We start from the raw sequence: 10,907 nt of genomic DNA, 5'->3' as shown, positions 1-10,907 counted from the left end.
TTTCCTCTGTTTATTTCAAGAGAACAAAGAATTAACCCCCAAATTCTGTATAAAAACATGGAATTAGAGTTGTGGTGACCCTCATGCCAGACCCCTTCCCATGCCTGAGCCCAGAGTCCCCCTCATTTGTCAAAAAACCAGGAAAAACCCAAAACCTTAAATTCTGGAGGAAAAATTATTATGAAAAATCAGGAAGAACTTCCTGGGTCTCCCTTCCTCCCTGTCTCCAACCCAGGAACTTGGGTGGAATCGCTGTGGTCCTGGCCATGGTGAGAGGTGGGGCAGGCAGTGTGGGCAGGTTTCTGTTTGGCAACCAGTGGGGCTGTGGGTAAAGCTGGATAGGAGCTGAGGGGCCCAGGAGGGGAAGAGACCTCTGGCCCGGCCTTGGCCCATAGGATACTCAAAAACATTTATAAAAATTGAGGCCAGAGAGTAGAAGAGAAAGGAGTCATCAGTATCAAAAACTAAATAGAGGAAAGATTTTTTTTTTTCCTTCTCTAAAAAGCAAAAAACTACAAAGATCCCAGGTCCTGAGCTCTCTAAGACTTGGGTCCTCCACTGCCCTCCCCCACAACCTGGCAGGAGTGAGTATGGGGAGTGGGGAAAGGTAGATTCCTTAAAAAGCCACCACTGACAGGAAGGCTCTTGTCTTCTGTCCCCTTCCTCTGCCTCCTGCCGCTGCTCAGGAGAGGGCTAGTGAGGAACAGGGCAGTGCCCACAAGCGTAGCTTCTTCCCCATTAGGACTTTGGTGGTATAGAGGTAGAAGAAATCACAAGTGAGAACTGTCTGGACGAGGCCAGGCATGAGGCCATGAGATCCAAAAAGCCCTCCAAGTGGGTAGCACTAGATCCAGTTGAAGAGATAGAGGGTGCAGTAGACGCCCAGAGCCAACAGGGAGTGATGGTCTCCGCCTGGCCACTCTTGGTCACCATGCACAGCTGCAGCAAGAGGGCCACAGGTAGATGGAAAAGGTACAGAGGCTCTCCAGAGGGGTGAAGTCGTGGTTTGACCAGGAATGCCAGGACAGCCATGGGAACAAGGAACTCCACCCGGAATGCATCTTGGTTCCCATCATAAGTGGCTTTGAACTTGCTGTAAATCATCCAGACCGTGGAGAAAGAGCTGGCTATGGAGACCACCTTCATGCACGTGTTGTAAACTGACATGTAGTTGGTGAAGAGGTCCAGGAACTGGGCAGTGAGCACCACAGCAAACAGGACCTGGCTCTTCCCTGAAATCCCGGGTGCACAAACGGGACTTCCAGATTTTAAGGAGTAGCAAGATGATGTCTAGCAGGTGAGAAAGGTCTCCCAGAAATCAGAAGAGATTCATAGCCTCCAGGGAGAGGCGGCCCTCGAAGGGCTGAGATGGAGGGAGGCAGGCTGGTGGGTGGGCTGCCTCCTGGGGCTGCTGTTCAGTGGGGGTGATGGGCAGAGGGGCAGGAGAGGCAACCCCTGGTGGACTCCACTCCAGGGAGGGAACTCAATGAGAGGGAGCCAAGGCTGGAGCTGGTGGCTGAGCTAGGCTTGACAACGTTCTATACAAACACCACAAAATACAATTGAGACATGTAATTATTATATATCTGGTATTTTGTATCTGGTATTATTTATCTGGTATTTCGCCTCTTGAAACTCCACACGAAGGCATTAATAAATTTGTTAGCCAAGAATGATTAAGAAAATGTCTTCATCTCTGGTTTGGTATGAATTTTTGTCTTGTCATCCTGGTTCCAAGTAATTCAGTAAGTTTGTGTCTCAAAATGCCTCAAATCCCACATGGATTTGGTTATTTCCTTGTAACACAGTAGAACTGTGAATTACTGTGAAATATCTAACTAACATTACTAAATGTTCGTATTTTGAAAGATAAACTTCATAAATTGAGAAGTTTGGTTTTAATTCTGTTCTGGTTTGCATAGTTGGGGGCTTATGTAAATCCAAGGGGTGAAATCATGTAAATTACAGATCATGTGACAGAGAACACACATCTCAGAATTTCCTGAAAACTTGACTAATCTTGACTGGATAAAAATTTATTTATGACCAGCTTTTTGTGATTAAAAACAACAACCTCTGGGTAAGAATTATATCAGATAATCTTTGCCCATTAATCAAAAAGTTATTTTATCCTTAATTCCTGAGCTATATTTCTATCCCCACTTTTTAATTATTTCATGCCTGTTTCAATGTAGGCATTATAAGTAGATAGATTCAAGTGCTATTAACAAGTTAAATATTTAATTCTAAGGAGACTATCTACTTGCTCATCTAACTGTGTTAATAAACTGTTAGTATCCATGTGAGCTAAAGATACCTCAATTTGCAATGTCTGAAATGAGAGATTAATGCTTCTCTTTAAAGCAGCAGTCCAGAGAGAGACGGCAGCCCTGTACTAGGAGGTAGCTGTGAAGTCCTCAACCTGTGACCGACTCCCTCTAATGGGTCCAAAGTAGTTGCCACAGTTCTCCGCAGCTCACAGCCAGGGGGATGACCTAGTTATTTTAAAAGCAAGACACATATGTAGGTAGCTCCTTTTACTTCTCCAAGCATCCCATTGGCTAGAATGTAGTCTCACCCAGGTAGAAAGGAGCTAAGTAAATGTGGAGCTGGGAACTCAGCAGTGTGACTGATTCTATTATTGTAGAAGAAGGAAGAATGTATACTGAAAAGTAACAGAAGTCTGATACATTAGGTATACTACAATGAAGCTTTAACTTGCATATACATTATCTGGAGACCTTGAAGCAATGCAGATTCTGGTTCAGTAGGTCTTGTGTTGGGCTGAGATACTGCATTTATAACAGGCTTCCAGATGATGCTAATGCTGCTGGTCTGTGGACCACATTATGAATAGCAAGAAACTAGAAAACCCCCTTGATTACAAGAAACATTTATTTAGACCACCTTAATGAACCTTTTTCTATTCAGGAGGCTGTGAATAATTAAAACAAACTCTCAACTCCATCTTAACCATTGATTCTCTACTTATTTTTGTACAAATACTCCACTCTTTTTTCATACTGAATCAGAAAATCCTCTACATATTCTCCAGTTCAAAATGTAACAGAAATATTGTTCCTTCAGTTAGACAGGGGACCTCTCCCACCAAGTTCTTTGAGTTTATGAGTCGTCCACCAGGTTGTAAATGAGATAAGCTTTGATTCAATTGGTAGTCACACAGCATGAGCAACCTGACCTGGCTTCCCTAGGCAAGAAGCATTGGGGTTGTGGCTCAGTGGTGGAGAGCTTGTCTAGCATGCGTGAGGCACTAGGTTCCATCCTCAGCACCACATACAAATAAATAAATAAAAATTAAAAAGGTATTGTATCCATCTACAAAAAAAAAAAAACAGTGGGAATGAAAGCTTAAGTCACAGGGAAAGCTGTACAGAAAACCAAATATGGTGCCTCTGCCTCTGATGGCAAAGCATAGTAACTTAATGCTTTTTGGATAACGAACAGAAACAGCAAGGAGTAAATGTGCATGATATGATACACACAATTAATGCAATTACTAAATTCAACTGTTTTCCACTTATAGAACTATGATATACATATTGTTTATGCTGAAAAGCATAGAAAATAGTACAGAAATAAATTCATGCATAGATAGTCAAATTATCTTTGACAAGGTTGCCAACAATACACAATGGGGAAAGGATAGTTTATTCCACAAAATTTGGGGAAAATGGATACCCACATGTACAACAATGCAATTGGACCCTGAGCATGTCCCGTACACAAAAATGAACTCAAAATGGATTAAACTTAAACATAAGGCCTGAAATTGAAATTCCTAGAAGAAGATGGGGGGGGAAGCCTCATGGCATTGGTCTTGGCAATGATTTCATGGATATGACACAAAAGAATGGGATAAAATATTTGCAAACCGTATACCTGATGTGGAGTAAAGATTTTAAAATTGATAAGCACATAAAGTTCAATAACAACAACAACAACAAAACACCCCAAAACTAACAACCTGATTAGAAAATGGGCTAAAGACTTGAAGAAACATTTTTCAACTGAACAACAGATATATGAAAAAATGTTCATCATTACTAATAACCACAGAAATGTAAATCAAAATCACAGTGAGATATCACCTCACTTATTAAGATGGTTAGTATTAAAAAAAAATTTTTTTGGCAAGGATGTAGAGAAATTAAACTCTTGCACACTGCTGGTGTGCAGGAAGCCACCCATGAAATATATGTGGACCTTTTCAGCATTGAAGCCACTGAGGGGAAAGATCTGGCATTTGGGAACTTAGAGCAGCAATCCGCTATCAAGATGGCCCCATATGCGTGAACTCTCTGTCAGCTCTGCCCAGGAAGGTCCCATACAGCACCAGAGATGAACTGAGCAGCCTACCTGCCCCCACCTCTGTCTTGTGTGTGTGAAGACCTTTCCATGGAATCCCTTTGATCTATTCCGATATAAATAAACCAGGTCCAGGCTCCTTTCTTTGTTAGAAGTTGCACTCTTCTGGTCCGCTTGGCCCATCGCTGCCCAGGCTCTGAAACTCTATTTCTGTGTCCTGTGGTTATTTCGTATACTATTTTCTCTTTTATTTCTCAGCCAGCCCATCCCTCTGGAGGGGGACCCTTGCCCTCACTCACAGAGGCCGTGAGAGAGACCAGTGGGGATACAAAATGGTGCAGCCACTACAGGAAGTACAGAGACTCCTCAAAAATTAAAAATAAAACTACCATAAGATCCCACAATCCCACCACTGCATATGTAGCCAAAGAAATTGATATCAGGATTTTGAAGAGATAATAGCCCTTTCATGTTCATTGCAGGACTATTCACAATAGCTAAGATGTGGAAACAAGTTCAACATCATCAACATCAGGATGGATAAGGAAAGGGTAGCATGTATGTACAATGGAATACTACTCAGCCTTACCAAAGAAGGAAATTCTGTAATGTGTGAAAACATGGGTGGACCTCGAGAACATGTGAAATAAGCCATATAAGAAAAAAACAAGTACTGTATGACTTCACTTATTTGAGATATCCAATAGTCAAATTCAGAAAACCAAAGTCTAGAATTATCACCGGGGACTGAGGACATGGAATAATATGTAGTAATATGAATTAGCTCTAGAGATTGGCTATACAACATGATACCGATGGCCAATAATATTGTATTACACACTTAAAATTTAAGAGGGTAGAACTCCTATTTAGTGTTCTTAAGACGATAAAATTAAAATTAATTAACTAAAATTTTCAAGTGCCAGATATGGTGGCATATACCTGTAATCCCAGCAACTCCAGCGGCTGAGGCAGGAGGATCACAAGTTGAAAGCCAGACTCAGTAACTTAGCGAGAACCTGTCTCCAAATTAAAAAATAAAAAGGGTGGGGATGTAGCTCAGGGGTAGAGCACCCTTGGATTTAAACCCCAATACCTCAGGGGTGGGAGTGGGGAATTATAAAGAAAGAAACTCATAATATTAGTTATAGCTAACTCACTTTTTTTCAAATTAACTATGAAATGCAGGTAAGATAAGGAGTACCAGGCTGTTCTTATACATGAGTAATTCAAATAGAAAAGCACCATTCATAGAACTAACCATGCTTTGTTCTTCAACCGCAATGTGCTCTTCCACTCTAACACCACTGTAGGACAAGCTTTAAACTTACCCACAGCCCACTTAAATTTGCACAGTCTGATTCTTTCCTGATTCTCAGAGCATTCAGGCTCCACTCACACTCGTCCTGGCTTCTGGAAAACTCCCATCTCCATGGAAGTTCTCCTTTTTATTTTTTGGGGTTCTGTCTGTCTTTCCTGTGCTCTCTAAGAAGGAAGTATATACATTTTCAGATGCAGCTGTTTTTAATTAACCCCTTCAGCTATGCTCCAGATGAATGATTCAATGTGACTAGGCGAACCGATGATTTCTAAGGATTCATACATATACAACATACCAAAGTGTTTAACAAAGTTAACCATCGTATACCAGCAGTGCAAGATGAAACCGATGCCTCCATTGTGCTCATAAAATCCAATTCAGGTGACACCAAGTCAGAATTACTTTGACAAGCTGAGGCCTCACAATGGGAAATTAGGGTTCTGACGGACGTTTTTCCTCTTTTGGATGGGTGTCAGGTAAGGACTGAGCAAGACAGGAATCTGTCCCTTAGGACCACTGTGGGGCATGTGGAAAGGGCATCTCTTACATGTGGCTGTGCTATGAAACTGAAAGACACAAAATGTTGGGTGGAGGATGGGCAGCTAAACCCAGGACATCTATCAGAAGGCCAAGTTGAACTCAGGAGTCAAGCTATGGAAGTCAGAGCTGGGGGCCAGGAAGCAAAGAATGCCAAAGAACGTAGAGTGGAAATGAACCAGAAGCAGCCGGAAGAAAGTCCATGGATAAAGACAGAACTTGTCCACACTTCCTCCTCTGCCCCAGCTATTTTTAAAGTTTCTTTTGTTAACTTGGAAACTTATGAAGGATTGATGGAAAGGGCATAGGAGAACGGGGAGGATCAAAATCAGTCTCTCTGAAGCCAAAAGGCAATGTAATACCAGGTCAGGCTGAAGTGCTACTTTATTTGCACAGATGGGTCTGTTTCCATTGGTCCTAGGTTCACCTGGCCCAGGTCCATGAATTGCTCTTTGTTTATTCTGCGATTATTGAGTAGATGTGAATAGTGCAAATATGAAGTAGATAAACTGTCTGACCTCAAAGACCTTATCCTCTAGTTGGGTTTAGAAAGAAGTCTTTATAATACAAGGCAAAACATCCATTTCAAACACTGAGTAGGGCAGTTGAGAACCACAGATGAGTAAGCCAAGGACCCTGCCCTCCAGAAATGGGGGAGTGGTAAAAAAGAGACCACATGAACAAAAACAAGAGATCACAAGACAACACTGCTGTGAAAGCAGTTTCACAAAGTGTAAGGGGCAGAGAGGAGAGAAGTCAGTTCTTCCAGGATCGATGGCAGAGGATGGGTAGGAAGGTGGTCAGGAAATCTTCAAAAGAAGGTTAACATGAAAACTATATTGAAGGATGAATAGGGAATTGTCACTCTGACAGCAGTAAGAAAAGCATTCACAGAGTCATACTGCAATGTGAGGGCAGGGGTGTGGAGTCCTGTTAAGCTTGAGGGTGAGACGGCAGGGATGAATGAATGTATAGGTAAAACACTAGAAGGAGGCGGGAACTCCACTGAAGGACTGCTAATTGGGTAGGATTCTTGGCCAAAACCAATTTGTATCAATCCCTACAACCAACTCAGTTTTCCTTTGGATTTCTAAGAAATACGTATTATATTAAACACCCCATTTAGATGAAAACAGTGGAGCACACTTGTAATCCCAGCAGCTCAGGAGACTGAGGCAGGAGGACCAAAATTCAAAGCCAGCCTCAGAAACTTAGCAAGGCCTTAGGTAACTTAGCGAGATCCTGTCTCAAAATAAAAAAAAATAAAAAGGATTGGGAATGGGGTTCAGTGGTTAAATGCCTCTGGGTTCACCCCTGAGGCAAACAAACAAACCAAAACACAATAAAAAAATTTGAAAAACAAACACATTTTATGCAAGATTCTATTATAGCATGGGTGAGGCCAATAGCCCACAGGATAGCTAGGACTGCTAAGGGCAGCTCTGGGTTTACTTTCCTTCTATTTAGTATCATGATGAGAAGAGGACATATGCTTTTCCTGAGAGGCTAGCAAAAGTACCAGATGGGAATCTAATTTCCCTCCTTGGATGCATGTCCATCACTAAACCAATGGCTCTGTCCAGGAAGACCTGAGTGCTCTGACAGGTAGGCCTAGTCATGGGCATGGAGTTGCAAAAACCCTGTAGAGGGGCAGGGTGGATTTTGAACACTTACTTGCTGCCATTCAACTTGAGGGGTCTTGGAGCACAGCCTTGATTGAGGATTTTAGGCCTGGTTGATGAAAGAGGGTCACCTTCAGGGAAAAGCAATTTAAGGGCCTTGGGATATGGATAAAAAGATCTTTGGAGAAATAAGTAAAAGAAAGGGGCTGGCCCCAAGGGACTCCACTGATTTCACAGACTTGTTTTGGGCTTCCTGGCTTTGTCTCTCCAAGAGGAGACCTCCTGTGTGAATAGCAAATGCTTTATGGATAACGTGCACACAGAGAATACAGTTAATCCTCCACAGGATTTTGCAAAGCTTGCCCATTTCTTAACCAGGTTCCAATCAAAATGTAAGTCACAGAATATCATTCTTCACTGGAGTCACCTTTAAATAAAGGAGTATAGATCTTTACAAATATGTAAAGTGATACAGAGCAGACCTTTAGATTTGCTTTGAAAATACAGGACAGCATATGTGTCAAGCCAGGTGTGCTTTGTCAGCAGTCATAAAACTGGAAGCAGAGAAGTGCTTTAGTCCAACTTGCTTATATTTTCAGATGAGGGACGGCCTGATTTGACAAAGGCCACACAGTCATGCAGTGGTCAGGCTAGCACTAAAATTTGCATCTTTCTCCTATCCCTGATTGTATTTCATTACATCATTCTCCATCAGTTAAAGACTTCTCCGAGAAGGAAATTGTCCAACTACAAGATCCTTCTAACATGGACTTACATTTGTTCAAGTAGCCACATAGTGAAGGTTGGGGGTGGTTAAACTAGGGTTAATCATGGATGCCTCTGATCACTGCTCGGAACACTTGAGAAAAAAATCAATCCAGATTAGTTTAGCCGATTAAACCAAACCTGTGCTTGATTTCATTGTTATTGTTGTTGTTTGCTATTTTATGGTATTTGTTTCATTCATCCCAGATCCCTAAAACTCAGCCCGTTTTTGTAAATGATCCTGTAGGTCAAGGACCACTAGGATTGAATGTCAGTAGATGGAGAAACCCTCACTGCCATTGATAATCAAGAGGCCCTGTCGAAAGAACTAAATGTCTAACTAGGAAACTGTCACAGCAGTAAAAAGAAGGCAGGGAGAAATCCCACTAGGGGATGCAGATCAAATAAAACAGAAGAGTATTTTATTCAGGCCTATTAAAATAGACAATTAAAAACAATACAGTTGTCCCTGCAGGGAAACCACCGAGCCGCTCCTCACTTACATATGCAGAACACGGTGCGCTTATGTGGCACCTTTCAGACAGGCCCTTCTGAGGCTCTTGCAGCACGCTTTCAGCATCACTAACTACATCAGGCTAAGTCAAAGTCGGGCAGGAACGAGGGGACTATGTTATCTGATGCCTGGGCCAAGCAAGAAAGTTTCAAATTTGAGGAATGAGTTAAAGTGTTCAAACAATTATTTTTGCAGTCTTAATATGATTAAGAGAATTCCTAGGAGAATAGTCCTCTAACAGCTATTGCTCTAAAAAGTACAGTAAGACTCATGGTATTGAAAGACAAAGCCAGCTGAAGGGGGCTACCATTGAGCTTTCAGTTAGTGTTTAGGAGGGAAAGGCATTACTCACCACCACTATGCTAGTCATTCAACAAATGCTCCTTGGATATCTACTGTGTGCCCAACTCATCCTAGGCTCAGGATACAGCAAGGCATGATAGAGAAATCAGTCCTCTTGTGAAACCTATTTTCTAGTGGGAATGTCTAAACTCCCCTTATTTGTTTCGTTGCTTTCCTTGCCAGGAGAACTCTTGTACTTGAGCAAAATGAGACTCTGTGCTGGGTCCCATATTTCCCAAACATACATACAAATAAACATATTCCGGGGCTGGGGATGTGGCTCAAGCGGTAGCGCGCTTGCCTGGCAAGCGTGCGGCCCGGGTTCAATCCTCAGCACCACATACAAACAAAGATGTTGTGTCTGCCGAAAACTAAAAAATAAATAAAATATTTTAAAAAAAACCAAATAAACATATTCCAGGGCACAGGGGTGTGTCTAGAGATAGAGCATAAGGGTAAAGTGCTTGCATGAGGCTCTGGGTTCAATTCTTAGAACCACCCCCCTACACACACACACACACACACACACACACACACACACTAACAACAAAATGAACTCAGGGTGCTTTTGTTACTGAGAATCTGGCTTCCAGTACTGACTCTGCCTGACTTGAAATCATAAATAACCCCACCTCCTGGGGGCTAGTACCTTTCAGGCTCAGGAACATCCTTGTCTCTTCCCCCGCTTTCTGTTTTTTCTTTCAGTATTATGCCTTGAACTTACAGTGCTCTTTCACTGTAGGTTAACCCTAAAACCTTTCTGTTTATATTTTGTACCGAGTCTCACTACATCGCCAAGGCTGGACTTGAATTTGCAATCCTCTTGTGTTAGCCTCCTGAGTTGTTGGGACTACAGGCATGCACCACTGTGCCTGGCTCCTACATCTCTTTCCCTATGAATTCAAACTAAAAGGTGACTGGGTCCAAATATCATAAGGGTTTAAGGGTTGTACCACTGTGGCTTCAGGAAAGGGTCCTACTCCAGAAGAAGGGAAAGAATTGAGAGATAAAAATGCTTAAGAGAAAAGGCAAATTAATTGCCAAACCCTTTAGAGACAGCCTGGATTCAGCAGATTGTTGCATAGGAAATATCCTTTCCTATTAATGCCAAGCATCTCAACACTGACTTTCCAATGAATTCAATTTCATGTTACCACAAAGTTCTGGAGATAACCACAAATGTACCACAATATTTGCAGCACTTGCACATGATGACATTTGAAGACAGTTTTGTAAAATTAAATAATTTCTATTATTCTTACATATGTATACCAATAGGCCTAAATATTACATGTCAAAGCTATTCAAGCTAAAATTCAAAATAATTTTATATTTAGAAAAAGTATAAAAATAAAGATTTAAATAAGTTTTCATTCTAAATTTAAAGAACATTTTAAATTAAAGCATTAACTTAAAATGCTATAAGTTTAATTTAAATTTTAAATATTTAGACATATGCTATATTCATCTCCTTTTGTCC

General features: G+C 41.6%; 1 pseudogene; it reads right to left on the bottom strand.

Annotated features, from left to right (window-relative positions):
- Nucleotides 1–682: 682 nt before the first annotated feature.
- LOC101968496 (ER lumen protein-retaining receptor 1 pseudogene) lies at nucleotides 683–1,333 on the bottom strand (annotated as a pseudogene).
- Between the last annotated feature and the right edge of the window lie 9,574 nt (nucleotides 1,334–10,907).

Source organism: Ictidomys tridecemlineatus, chromosome 4 (assembly GCF_052094955.1).
Source record: "Ictidomys tridecemlineatus isolate mIctTri1 chromosome 4, mIctTri1.hap1, whole genome shotgun sequence".
Taxonomy (NCBI): domain Eukaryota; kingdom Metazoa; phylum Chordata; class Mammalia; order Rodentia; family Sciuridae; genus Ictidomys; species Ictidomys tridecemlineatus.
Note: the sequence above shows the minus strand (reverse complement) of the source record. Positions and strands in the feature narration are given on the sequence as shown.